Genomic DNA, 14,334 nt, shown 5'->3' on the forward strand with positions numbered 1-14,334 from the left:
AGTGTAATTAATGTACTGCTTCACACTGACAGACCAAACTCGCTGTGTAACGCACCGCACACAGCTGTTTGTGTAGTGATGGCCATGCTGGACTGGTGCGCACGATGGTGAGAGTGCGGGCGATAGCAGTTTTCAAGCCCATATGGTCACCGGGCTGAGGTAGCTCAATAACAGAACAACAGTGACTGTCCAGCTGATCGAATTTGGTCTGTCCACAATGAAGCAATGACCTTATGATCTAGGGTGTGCCCCTCAACACATTCATATAGCCGGCGGTCATTGCTTCATTGTGATACACAAGCCCCTTCACCGTGGCGAGGTAAAGATCACGAAGGGAAATTGACACATGTACATGCCTTTTGTTTTGTTGTTGCAGCTGCAGTGCAGCCAGAAAAAGTAGGTAGGCATGTACACGCACCTGAAAAAATTGTTATTGTTTTTGTTAGCGGCCGCTGCTAACAGCAGCCTTAAAAATTCAGGAATCCACCTGCAGTCCTGTACCCTGTTGGTGGTGGCGGAGAAGGCAGTCAAGCGGCCTGCAGGTAGAGATGCTGAGTTGGGACCGACTTAGTCTTGGGGCAGGCAGTCACACGACGTGCAGGCAGAGATGCTGTGCGGGGACTGACTTAGGCCTTGGGCGGGCTGTAGCCCTCTGGGATCCATGCTTCATTCATTTTGATAAAGGTGAGGTACTGAACACTTTTTTGACCTAGGCGACTTCTCTTTTCACTGACAATTCCTCCAGCTGCGCTGAAGGTCCTTTCTGGGGATCCGTTGAAAAGGGCTCCTGAGCTGCCTGTATGAAAAGGGTTCCCCCATAGACATCAATGTTATTTCTGCAAATATCGGCTACAAGGTGGTAAAAAGGGCTCCGGAGTTTTGATATAGGCTACAAGCGGGCGCCCTTTTGTAGCCCATATTTTTTTTTACGCTACAAGGTTTTTGGGTACAAAAAGGCACCCCTTTGTAGCCCATATTTTTTATTCAGCTACAAGGTTTTTGATTCTGCTACAAAAGGGCACACTTTTATAGCCGAGATTTTTGATTCGAGGGTGCAGGGGAGGTTAGGATTAGGCATCACAGGGGGGCGGTGGGGGGGGTCTTAGGGTTAGGCACCTCCTAGGGGATTAGGGTTAGGCACCATCGGGGGAGGGTTCTGTGTGAGAGTAGGGAGCAGTTAGGTCATAATAATCACTTTTCTTAGCTATATCTAGAGCCCTTTTATAACCCAACAAATGTTGCCTAATAAACTAAAACTAGCTTTTTCGGCTACACTAGGTTCCCTTTGTAGCCGAATTAGGCATATATGGGCTACATCAAGCGCCCTTTGTAGCCAAAGTTGGCATATATGGGCTACACCATGTGCCCTTTGCAGCCGAAGTTGGCATATGGGCTACACCAGGCGCCCTTTGTAGGCGAAGTTGGCATATATGGGCTACACCAGGAGCCCTTTTTTACAGGAGCCCTTTTCAAATAGACCCCCTTTCTGACAGGACCCTTGTGGCAGGGCAAGCCAGAAGTTGGATGGCAAATTGGGACAGCTCTGGCCACAGGTCAAGCCTGCGCACCCAGTAGTCCAGGCAGGGCCGTATCTATTAAGAGGCACCCGTGGGCCGGTGCCATGGGCGGGTCCTGGGGGGGGGGGGGCGGGTGGCCACTGTTTCAAATAATATTTTTTTTTTCCCTTCTGACTTTTTTTTAATTTACATTTTTTTTTTGGGGGGGGGGGGGGGGGGCGCCGCTGCAGCAGCCAGCACTTACTTAGAGTTCTTACAGTTTGCAAGCGCCCCCCCCCCCCCCCCCGCCGCCACCATCCACAATGGTTTCGTGAGCCAGCCAGAGCAGAGGGAGCCACTTGCACGTACGGGGAGGGGGGCGTGGCTTGACATTGAGTCTGACTCTGAGGCAGCATGAAATACACTGGCCTCCTATGCTCCGCCCCCCCCATTTGAATGGACTTGGACAAGCCGAGCCCAGGTAAAGTGACTCCTCCTCCTCCTCCCTCAGCTCCATTTTAGATCACGCAGGAGGAGGACAGCATTGCATGAGGTGGTCGGGTCGGGAGTCACTCAGTCGGGAGCCACGAGAAGCAGCTGCTGCAGCCCAGCCACAGCTACCCAGCCCAGCCAGCTAGTTATCGGTGGCAGCCTGCCCACTCGCCCAGGAAGACACATACCCAGCAAGCACCCTCGCCCAGCCCAGAGGCAGCAGGCCCCAGGCAGCACAGCAGGCCACCACCAGCTAGCCCAGGGTCACAGGCAGCAGGCCCCAGCCGCCCAGGCAGCACAGCAGGCCACCACCAGCTACCCAGGTCCCCAGCCCAGGGTCACAGCCAGCACAGCAGGCCACCAGCTACCCCAGCCCAGCCAGGGTCGCAGGACCCAGCCGCCCAGGCAGCAGGCCACCACCAGCTACCCCCAGTCCAGGGTCACAGGCAGCAGGCCCCAGCCGCCCAGACAGCACAGCAGGCCACCACCAGCTAGCCCAGGGTCACAGGCAGCAGGCCCCAGCCGCCCAGACAGCACAGCAGGCCACCACCAGCTGGCCCAGGGTCACAGGCAGCAGGCCCCAGTCTCCCAGACAGCACAGCAGGCCACCACCAGCTAGCCCAGGGTCACAGGCAGCAGGCCCCAGCCGCCCAGAAAGCACAGCAGGCCACCACCAGCTAGCCCAGGGTCACAGGCAGCAGGCCACCACCAGCTAGCCCAGGGTCACAGGCAGCAGGCCCCAGCTGCCCAGACAGCACAGCAGGCCACCACCAGCTAGCCCAGGGTCACAGGCAGCAGGCCCCAGCCGCCCAGACAGCACAGCAGGCCACCACCAGCTAGCCCAGGGTCACAGGCAGCAGGCCCCAGCTGCCCAGACAGCACAGCAGGCCACAGGCAGCAGGCCCCAGCCGCCCAGACAGCACAGCAGGCCACCACCAGCTAGCCCAGGGTCACAGGCAGCAGGCCCCAGCCGCCCAGGCAGCACAGCAGGCCACCACCAACTACCCAGGTCCCAAGCCCAGGGTCACAGGCAGCACAGCAGGCCACCAGCTACCCAGCCCAGGTCACAGAGGCTCCTAGAACTCCACTCGCTGCCAACCACATAACTGAGAAAGACCCTGAGGCTCAAAGAGCAGCCGAAGTTCTGAGGCTTTGGCCTCCTCCCCGGCTCCCCCTACAGCTCCCTGATGCTGAGAGAGACGTCAGGCGTACTCATGCTGGCCTGACGTCTCTGCATCTTCACCATGTGTGGCACCGGTGGGAAATACCAGAACTGAACAGAGACGAGGAGACAGAGCGAGTGAATGATTGAGCAGCCAGCCATGACAGCAGAGAGAGGAGCTGCAGCCCGAGCCTGCCAGTGACAGCCTCTAGCCTGCCTCACAGACACCCAGAGGGACATAGCTGCCATAGCCAGCCCAGCAGAGTGCACAGAGACAGAGCCTGCCAGCCAGACACATGACAGAAGGGGAGGAGGTAATGTACAATGCTCTGTTGTGTTCCTTTTGCCCATACTCCTCTCTTGAATACTGTTAAGGCTGGTTCACACAGACGTCTGCGTGGCGTCGTGTTTGATGACGTGCGGCGGCTGCTGCGCGGTCAGGCTTTCAGCAGCCGTCGCGTCCGGATGCGGTCGGCGTTTTTATCTCCCAAGGGGGACATTACCCGTCACGTTTGGCAGCCCCTGGAAGCTACATGTAGCTTCCAGGGCGGCCACGAACGCAAGCGAAAATCGAGACCCGAACGCCGCGTTCGTGTAAATGCGTGTAAAAGCTTGGTGCAAACGTTTAACAAGACGTTCCGAACGCTTGCAGTAAGCGCTCCACAAGCGTCCGTCTGAACCAGCCCTAACACTTTCTGTACCTGTCTATCTGCTTACCCTATGTCTCTCTCTCTGCCCACCCTCTCTAACCCTCCTTCCAACTCTCACCGAAATGCTGCCCACTGTACGATTATTTTCTGGTGAAATTTGCACTCATTGCGATTATTCTCTGGTGAAACGTTGCACTCATTGCGTTTATTTTCTTGTGAAATGTTGCACTCATTGCGATTATTCTCTGGTGAAATGTAGTTCTCATTGCGATCATTCTCTGCTGAAATGTTGCTCTGATAGCGATTATTCTCTGGTGAAATGTGGCTCTCATTGTGATCATTCTCTGGTGAAATGTGGCCCTCATTGCGCTTATTCTCTGGTGAAATGTGGCCCTCATTGCGCTTATTCTCTGGTGAAATGTGGCCCTCATTGCGATTATTCTCTGGTGAAACATTGCTGCTTTACGATTATTTTATGGTGAAATGCTGCCCCATTACAATTATTTTATAGTAAAACACTGCCCCATTATGATTATTTGGCACCTATAGGGGGGGGGGGCATCCAAATTTTTGCAAGGGGGCCCAGTGATTTCTAGTTATGCCCATGACTACTACCTAAACTGAGGATACCTATAGACCTGGCTATCTATACTGGGGACACCTATATGTCTATATTGGGGACACCTATAGACCTGGCTACTTTATACTGTACTGTATCGTAGTCTAGGGCCAATTTTTAGTGGGAAGCCAATTAACTTATCTGTATCGTATGGTTTTGGGATGTGGGAGGAAACCAGAGTGTCTGAAGGAAACCCACACAGACACAGGGAGAACATACAAACTCTTTGCAGATGTTGACCTGGCTGGGATCTGAACCGGGAACCCAGCGCTGCAAGGCGAGAGCGTTACCCACTACGCCACCGTGCTGCCATACTACTGTACTATATTGTACTCCCATCTTCAGCAGTACTTCAGAGTATGTAGTCATGTCACTGACTATCCTCTGAGGATCTTAGAATCTAATTCTACCATAGTCTAATGTCCTACCATATTATTATGTATTTATATAGCACTGACATCTTCTGCAGCACTTTGCAGAGAACATAGTCCTGTTACTGACTTTTCTCAGGGGAGCTCACAATCTAATACCTACCACTATTTTGTGTGAGAGAACACTGGCTAATGTGTGTGTGTGTGTGTGTGTGTGTGGGGGGGGGGGGGGGGGGTTGGGGGGGGGGACATTTCCTACTTGCTTTTTTCGGGTCACTTTACTTATACCCGGGGAGAAAACATGGCCCCACCGACTTTGGGCTGCACTCTTACTAGGAAATTTTAATTGGCCACACCCACTGTATGTTATGGACACGCCCACTGCAGACCATGACCACGCCCATGTCTCGCCGCGGCGCGCTACGCAGGCCGCCAACATCCTCCTCTGGGGGGAGGGGGGGGGCACCATAGGTTTGGGGTGCCTAGGGGAGCCCAAACCCTAAATACAGCCCTGAGTCCAGGCGTTCATCCCTGTTGTCTACATCCGCAGTTAAGGCCAGGTAGTCGGCTACCTACCGACTGTTGGTGAAGGGTCGATCCGGAAGGGCTAAGGCGAGGCGTTGGACTAAGAATGTCCACATGTCCGACATCACCATGAGATCGCTAGAGCATCCTGTCCTTGCCTGCGTGGACATGGTAGGAGGAGGAAGATTACTGGCAGTGGCACCTTTATTCCGTTGTATTGTGACGTCCCCCTTAAACGCACTGTAAAGCATACTTGCCAGCGTGTGGTGCAAGTGCTGCATCCTTTCTGCCTTCTGGTGATTTGGTAACATCTCCGCCACTTTGTGCTTATACCGAGGGTCTAGTAGTGTTGCCACCCAGTACAGGTCATTCCTCTTTTTTTATATGGGGGTCCCTCAACAGGCTGGACAGTATGAAAGATGCCATCTGCACAAATTTGGATGCCGACGTACTATCCATCTTCTCTTGATCTTCCTCAGTGATGTCAGGTAAGTTCTCCTCCTCCCCCCAGCCACAAACAATACCACAGGAAAGGTGAGCAGCACAAACCCCCTGCGACGCCTGCTGCGGTTGTACTTCCGCCTCCTCATCTGACTCCACTTCCCCACACGACTTTTCCTCCTCCTCCCCCTCCTCTGTGCTGGCGCAAGTGTTGAGGAAACATCTGGTTCTGCTGATGATTGCTTCCACAACTCTTCCTCCTGTTCCTGTTCATGCTCCTCCACAGCTTGATCCACCACTCTACGCACGGCACACTCCAGGAAGAAAGCATATGGGATCAAGTTGCTGATGGCGCCTTCACTGCGACTCACCATGTTTGTCACCTCCTCAAACGGCCACATGAGCCTGCAGGCATTTCGCATGAGTTTCCTGTACTTCGGCCAGAAAACCCCCCAGAGCATGAACTTTCACAGTAGTTGTACAGATGCTGGTTGACGGCTTTCTCCTGTCTTAGCAGGCGTCAAACATCAGGAGTGTTGAATTCCAGCGAGTCGGGCTATCGCAAATCAAGCGCCTCACCGGCAAGTTGTTTCTCTGCTGAATATCGGCCAACCATGCCATGGCCGTGTAGGACTGCCTGAAATGCCCACACACCTTCCTGGACTGCTTCAGGAACTCCTGTAAGCCTGGGTACTTAGACACAAATCTTTGAATTATTAGATTCAGCACATGTGCCATGCAGGGTACATGTGTCAACTTTCCCAAACTCAAAGCCGAAATGAGATTGCTGCCATTGTCACACACCACGTTGCCGATCTCCAGTTGGTGCGGGGTCAGCCATTGATCCACCTGTTTGTTCAGAGCAGCCAGGAGAGCTGCTCCAGTGTGACTCTCGGCGTTGAGGCGAAGACATGTCCAAGATGGCGTGACACCGTCATATCTGGCATGCAGCATAGGTCCTGGGCAGCTGGGGGTGTGTAACTGGAGAGGAGATTGCAGCACCAGTAGAGTAGCACTGACACTCAGCCAAGGAGGAGGAGGATGACAGCGAAGAGGATGTAGCAGAAGGAGTAGGAGGAGAAGGAGAGGAGGTGGCAGCAGGCCTGTCTGCAAGCCGTGGAGGTGTCACAACTAGGTCTGCTGCACAGCCACGTACTCCCTGCTTGCCAATTGCCATCAGTCACCAGGTTGACCCAATGGGCTGTATAAGTAATGTACCTGCTCCGACCGTGCTTTGCAGACCAGGCATCCGTGGGCAGATGGACCCTTGACCCAACGCTGTGTGCCAGAGATGACACCACTTGCCTTTCAACTCCATGGTACAGTTTGGGTATCGCCTTTTTTGAGAAATAATTGTGGCCTGGTATCTTCCACTGCGGTGTCCCAACTGCCATAAATTTTCTGAAGGCCTCAGAGTCCACCAGCTGGTATGGTAACAGCTGGTGAGCTAACAGTTCCGCCAAGCCAGCTGTCAGATGCCGGGCAAGGGGGCGACTGGCAGACATTGGCTTCTTCCGCTCAAAGATTTCCTTCACGGACACCTGGCTGCTGTGGGAAGAGTAGCAGGAACCCCTCAAGGTCAGAGGCGGAGTTGAGGAGGGTGGCTGTGAATGTGCAAGGGAGAAAGCAGCTGAAGATAATGCACCTGAAGGAGGAAGAGGAGAAGGAGGGTGGCTTTGCTTTTGTGTGCTGCTTTTGCTCAGGTGGTCTTCCCATTGCAGTTTGTGCTTTTTCGTCATGCGCCTTCGTAAGGCAGTTGTTTTTCCATGGCTCAATTATTAGTGGCAGAGAGTACAGATGGCATTGCTCTCATCTGAGGCAGACACACAAAAAAATGTCCACACCGCTGAGCCCTGGAATGATGGCACTTTGGTGGTGGCATCAGCAGCTGGCGTTGAAGGGCATGTTGGCTGGCCGTCCATAGGTGGCGATAGATGCCATCGAACACTGCCATGAGCTGTTTCTGACGATGAGCTCCCCGTTTCTTTCAGTAACTCGACTCCTCCTACTCCTCTCTGACTCCCCCTCTGAACTGTCCCCTTGGTCATCATGTCTATTAGGATCCCACATGACATCCATGCATCATCATCATCATAATCATCCTCCACAGCTTCGCTTGTATCAGACACCTCATAAACTGCACCAACAGCAGGTACTTCATCATCCTCCTCACACCTTATGTCCATAGTGTTGCCTAACTCAGACATATGAGGTGGTGTAACTTGCTTAGCGCCTTCATCTTGCTGTAACAATAATGTGTAATGATCCGCTCAGCTGCCTGCGCAGGCAGGCAGTTTTTTGACCACTGTTAAAGTCTGCATTCTGCAGGTCTCTGGAAAAGAGACCTTTTGTCAGTTTTGCAGCTTGCTGCTGCTGAGGACTTTGCATACGTTTGTCATGCAAATTGCCTAGCCACATCCTTTGTAGTCTGGCTCTATATATACTATGTGATTCCACAGTACTTCGCTGGTCATAAGGGTTTGTCCTGTAAAACACTCCTGGAGTGTCAGCCGTGCTTATTGTTTGAAGATTAGCTTAGAGTATTCCTGGGACTGCGCTAGGCATCCTTGCTAGAGCAGTCAAGATTGTATTATTTGTATTGCCTGTTCTGTCTCTCTTGCTGTACTTGGATCGCACTTGCTCTGGCGGAAAGAGCAGTGGATTCAGCTCGCTCTGTTTCTATACTTGGATCACACTCGCTCTGGCGGAAAGAGCAGTTGATCCTGCTAAAGCTATCTTGCTATAATTGGATCACACTTGCTCTGGCGGAAAGAGCAGGGGATCCTGCAAGCTCTGTTGCCTTACTTGGATCGCACTCGCTCTGGCGGAAAGAGCGGTATCTCTCACTTATTCCTGTTTTCGTGTATCTGTCTTGTCTGATACGAACGCTTGCTGGAGGCTCGGAGAGGTAACCGTTAAGCAAGCGCTCGCGTCCTATGTTTCATGTTTGTCTCTCGGTGGTTAGTTAGGCGTGCTTGTCTCTGTTGTGCTTAACATGCGGAGACCGCGCAGTAAACACGTTCGCTGTTGCGAATGAGTGCGGTGTTCGCATTTAGTTAGCGTTTGTTATTTTCCTTATCTTCTCATTGTATTATTGCTGTGCCTTTGCTACTCTCATGCCCTGTCTTGCTTAAGCCTTGTGTCACCTCTGGCAATCGCCTCTCTTGCGATTGCGTTCCTACTTCGTTTCTGCTGTTGCGTGTGCACTGTCGCGGGTTGGCGACTAGATTGGGGCACATACATACATTCTATCCCTGTGCTCATTCTCTTTCGCAATCATTTCTCTTGCGATTGCGTTCTCACTTGGTTTCCTCGGTTGCGTGTCCGCCGTCGCAGGTTGGCGGCTAGATTGGTGGACATACATACATTCCTCATCTGTGCTTATTCGGTCTTGTGTCGCTGTTAGCAACCGCCATCTCTGGCGATTGCCTTCTCACCTTATCTTCCTGGTTGTGTGTTCATCATCGCAGGGTGGCGACTAGATTGGTGGACACACATACCCTCTGTCGCTTTGATCTCTCTCTTTCAGGGCTATCTTGCCCTGTTTCTTCCCTTCGTGCAATTCCTGTTTGGCGTCTGTGGCAGGGCTGAGGAGCTGTTCCTCTGCACTCCACAGCTCCACCTGCCGACAGGAATTTCCCTCTACAGGTGCATTGCACCTTTTGCTGGGTTCCCTCAAATTATACGCTTGTGGAGGATTTCCGCAGTGTCAGCGCACGTCCTGTGCGCTGATCACGGAGAGAATTCCTCAACCGTTACATAATGGCTGTGAATCAGTTAATTCCCCACCAAATAACTCCTGCAAAGTGTCAAATGGAGCGGATGTGGTGCTTGTAGTAGCGCTGGTGGCTGCGGAAGATGAGGTGTTCTGTGTTAAATAGTCAACTACGTCCTTTTGGGAGTTGATGGCAAGTGCCTTCTTCTGAGCACTGTACTTTGGTCCAGGGCCACACAAAATCACGTCAGCATGACCTCGAACAGACCTGCCGGGTGGCCTGCCTCTGGGTCTGCCTCTGCCTGTTGTTTTGTCCATATTGGGGGGGGGGGGGAGAAGTGAAAGGTATGCATTGACTTGACTAATACAATGTGCAAATACAGGTGCAGTGAAATGGTATGCACGGACTGGTTTTAGAAATGTGCAGCTGTCACACACACAGGTACCGTGAACAGGTATATAAAACTGTGTGCTGTCACTCAGGTGCAGTGAACAGGTATGCACGGACTGGTATCAACACAATGTGCAGCAGTCACATAGGTCAGGTGCAGTGAACAGGTATGTACAGACTGGTATTACAAATGTACAGCAGTCACACAGGTCAGGTGCAGTGAACAGGTAGCCACGGACTGGTATTACAAACGTCCAGCTGTCACACACACAGGTACCGTGAACAGGTATGCAGTGACTGGTATATAAAACTGCGTGCTGTCACACAGGTGCAGTGAACAGATATGCACAGACTCGTATCAATACAATGTGCAGCAGTCACACAGGTCAGGTGCACTGAACAGGTAGGCACTGAATGTGCTGGGCCTGGCACAGTATAGCAATTAGCAAGGGCAAGCTGGGACAGACAGGGTTGTATATGCAAGTGTCAGTGGGCCACACAAAAAAAAAAAATCACAACATTAGCTATCAAAAGAGCTGTTTTGGGGTGCTTTTTATTAAATACCAGCAAGGAGCAAGCTAACAAGCCTACCAAGAGCCTAACTCAGCTTTCCCTAATCTCTGCAGCAACCTCTCTCCCTTCTCTCATTAATTCTGCAGCACACAGAGTGAGAACATGGCCAGCGCTGCTTCCTTATATAAGGGGAGGGGGGGGGGGCTCCAGGAGGGAGTGCAGCCTGATTGGCTACCATGTGTCTGCTGACTGTGATGTAGAGGGTCAAAGTTTAGCCCAATGATGTAGTATAGGGGGCGTGTTGACCTCGCATAAAGTTCTCGTTCGATCGCAAACGCGAATCACTGATGTTCGCGCAAATAAGTTTGCATGCGAACTGTTTGGGCTATCTCTAGGCACAACAACAAAAGTCATTTAGGTGATACCTTTAATGACTGTAACTGTACACGATTTCTTTGCAAGCTTTCAAAACTTTAGGTTTCTTATTCAGGCATGTTTCAGAACTGGATCAGAACCATACATTGCCAGAGAGAGAAGCTTGTTATCTCCCCTCCCACACTGCTGCTCCTCACTGATTGGCTGAGGGCAGTCCAGTGTGACATGAGCTTGAGAAGGGAAATACACCTCACTCATCTTCAGAAGCTGCTGAAATATGATCTATGCTGTGCTTACATGTGTTTACAAGCAAACCTGATATGACAGCGTTGTTTCTAGGAGAAAAAAATACTAAGGGAGGAAATATCATCAGCTTTGGCTTCAGTCAGAGGCAGTAAATATGGAAAATGCCTGGAACAGTTTTTCTTTATTTACTATATAAAGCAGGTCCTTGAATTTGGCTGAAAATCTTGTTATCTGAAGTTTGCCACATGCTCCCTCCAGCCCCTTCCACACTTCCTGTCCCTCCTGGGGGGCAGGGCTTGGTAGCTGAGTCCATAGTGGGCTTCTTGCCTGACTTCAGAGACCATTCATGGCTCAACTGAGTGGCAGCATCCTGTGCTACTAAGATGATAGGGCTGTTTGGTATGCATCCTTGCCATTAGTTCTATATGTAGCAAACCACTGCTGGGATGCTATAATCTAACCATTTACCTAGAGCAGAAATGTCTCTTTAGCATTCGCTTTTTATTTAAGTGGAAAAAAGAGGCATTTCTGTTTAATTTATAAATTCTTCTATTTATTGTATGAGTACATACTTCATAGCCCCTATACAAGATTTACTTTCTGAAGTTAAATAACTTTGCAGCTCAAAAGAGGCACTTTTGAAAAAAATGTGACTGGTATGTAAATATACTATGGTTATACTAGAGTATAAGCTGAGATTTTGGGCCCAAAAAAGTGGACCAAAAGTGGGGGTCTTGGCTTATATTCGAGTCACTACCCCTGGTGTACATGACACTGTGTTGCCTTAGTGCCTCCGAATGCCTCCTCGTCCCCTGCCTGTGTCCCCGTTATATGCATGTGTAATAACGGTCCAGCTACAATTTACCCATATGTCAGCGGCTCCTTAAGCATCGTTAAGCATATTGGTCCGCACAGTGTTCACTCCCTGGACTATGCTGGATGTAGGATCTTTCTGATGCTCTCTAGTGGCGCATTTAAAGTGACTAGAGATGAAGCACCCTTATGTATTTTACCATTTATATATCAGTGGGAACATTAGAGAAAACACCCACCATGCTCTCTGTTTCATTCTTCACTGCTCAGCCTGCTTCTAATCAGCTCTGATAAAATCCCAGACTGAGCATTCAGTCTGGCTTTGCTCAGGAATTATTATTGCTGAGTCATTATAGCAGAGCCAGAAGGTGGCAGGCTTCGGCTTGAAAAGATATCAGAGAAGACAGACTCCGCTATAATGATTCCTGAGCAAAGCCAGACTGAATGCTCAGTCAGGGATTTTATCAGGGCTGATAACAAGCAAGCTGAGCTGTAAATAATGAAACAGAGAGCAGGGTAGGTGTTTTCTCTAATGTTCCCACTGATATATATGGCAAAATACATGAGGGTGCTTTGTCTCTGGTTCACTTTAATTATGCGTCGCTGCAGGACTACTATATATACTGCTCTGCTCTGGCTTGGGGGGGGAGGGAGAAAAATATGTGTGCAGCACAGCACTCCCATACATTGTAGCAGGTCGATTACTCTACATGCATATGGGGGGAAGTTTGGATGTTTGTTACTCAATCGTGCAACAATGGCTGAACGGATTTGAATGAAATTTGGAACACACATAGTACATTACCTGGAATAACATATAGGATACTTTTTATCCCTATAACCAAAACGTGGGCAGAGACAAATCCAAATTTCACTGAGAAAATGTAAACTGCAGCCATTCTTATACTGTTAATGTTAGGGTTCTCAAACTTTGCACAGTTGGTACGAAAGCAATCAACAGGCTGGATAGTGTACTGGTTAAGGGCACTGCCTCAAACACACCTGGGATTGAATCTTGGCACTTCCTGGTCAGTAAGCCAGCACCTATTCAGTAAGGAGACCTTTGGCAAGACCCCCCAACACTGCTACTGCCTGTAGAGCATGCCCAAGTGGCTGCAGCTCTAGTGCTTTGAGTCCACCAGGAGAAGAGCACAATATAAATGTTCTGTGCCTTGTCAACAAGGTCTTGTAAATGGCTCGCACATGCGCAGTAGCATAAACCCGCCCGGTTTTCAGGCGGGAAAAACCATCCCTGGTTGGGTCCATGCTACAGCACATGAGGCTCAGTTGAACTGCACTTTGAGGGTCCTAGCTCTAGAAGGGCCTAGCAGAGGAGGACAGGAAAGCTTCTGAAATACGTGGAGGCTTCTCTCTTCTGAGGTATGTATTGAAGTTTGAGCATTGCAAACCTCACAGATTTCAGTCTTTAAAGTTGAACAGAGTACTATGAGAATATATTGTTGCATTGAATTGGAGATCATTTTAATTTAGAGCCAATTCTGCTCACCTCTGCTTATCTCATGTTGGTGAGTTTAGTGCTTGCTCACAGTGTGGTTATTTCACTGTTCCTTTCAACACCATAAATCTGATGTGATGTTACTTCTGTTATTTTGCAGGAGGTTGCAGAAAAGGCTGAAAACAAGAAGCTTCATGTAGAGTGACCAGACGTCCCGGATTGCCCGGGACGCATCCCGGATTCGGGGTCTGCTGTCCCAGGCTGCATGAGGTCCCGGAAAACGTCCCGCTTTCAGCAGCGGGACGTCCTGGCCTCGGGACTCTGGTCACTTTATCCTCATGAACTGGCAGCGGCGTCTATGGACGCAGTGCCAGTTCATTGCCTGCAGCCCCGCTCCAGCCTCCTTCTTTCGGTGTCTGTTCCGACACCGGCAGGCGAGCAGGGCTACGGCAAGATGGCTGCCGAAGCCCTGTACTGGAGACTATTTGTGTCTCCAGTACAGGGCTTCGGGCTCCATCTTGCCGTAGCCCTGTCAGCGCGGGAGATGAGCAGGAGGAGGGTGGTCCCGGGAGCAGCGCGCCAGAGGCCGGAGACTTCTGCCAGGTGAGAAAATGCTTTCTTTTCCAGATGAAATTTGCTCCCATTACGTTTCTTTTCTGGTGAAATGTTTACCCGCATTGCGTTTCTTTTCTGGTGAAATGTTTGCCCGCATTGCGTTTACTTTCTAGTGAAATGTTTGCCCACATTGCGTTTCTTTTCTGGTGAAATGTTTGCCCGCTGTCACGATCGGTGTAGCAGAGAGAATATTGCACCGAAAATGCAGAATATACCCGATCATCGATGATCTGCAGTATCACCGATAATCCGATATAACGCTAACCTCTGAACACCTGAGTAGTGTAAGTGCTTGGTGCAACAGTAATACCTCGAGGACTAAGCCTCAGAAACAAGTGCCGTACAGTATGAAGTACTGCAGCAATACAGATTCCTTCCGAAGGCCTGGACTCTCCCGGGGGAGGAGTCAGGCGGAGCGTAGGAAGGACAGAACGTGAGTGACACCTAGGAGAGA

This window comes from Hyperolius riggenbachi, chromosome 5 (assembly GCF_040937935.1).
Source record: "Hyperolius riggenbachi isolate aHypRig1 chromosome 5, aHypRig1.pri, whole genome shotgun sequence".
NCBI classification, from domain to species: Eukaryota; Metazoa; Chordata; class Amphibia; order Anura; family Hyperoliidae; genus Hyperolius; species Hyperolius riggenbachi.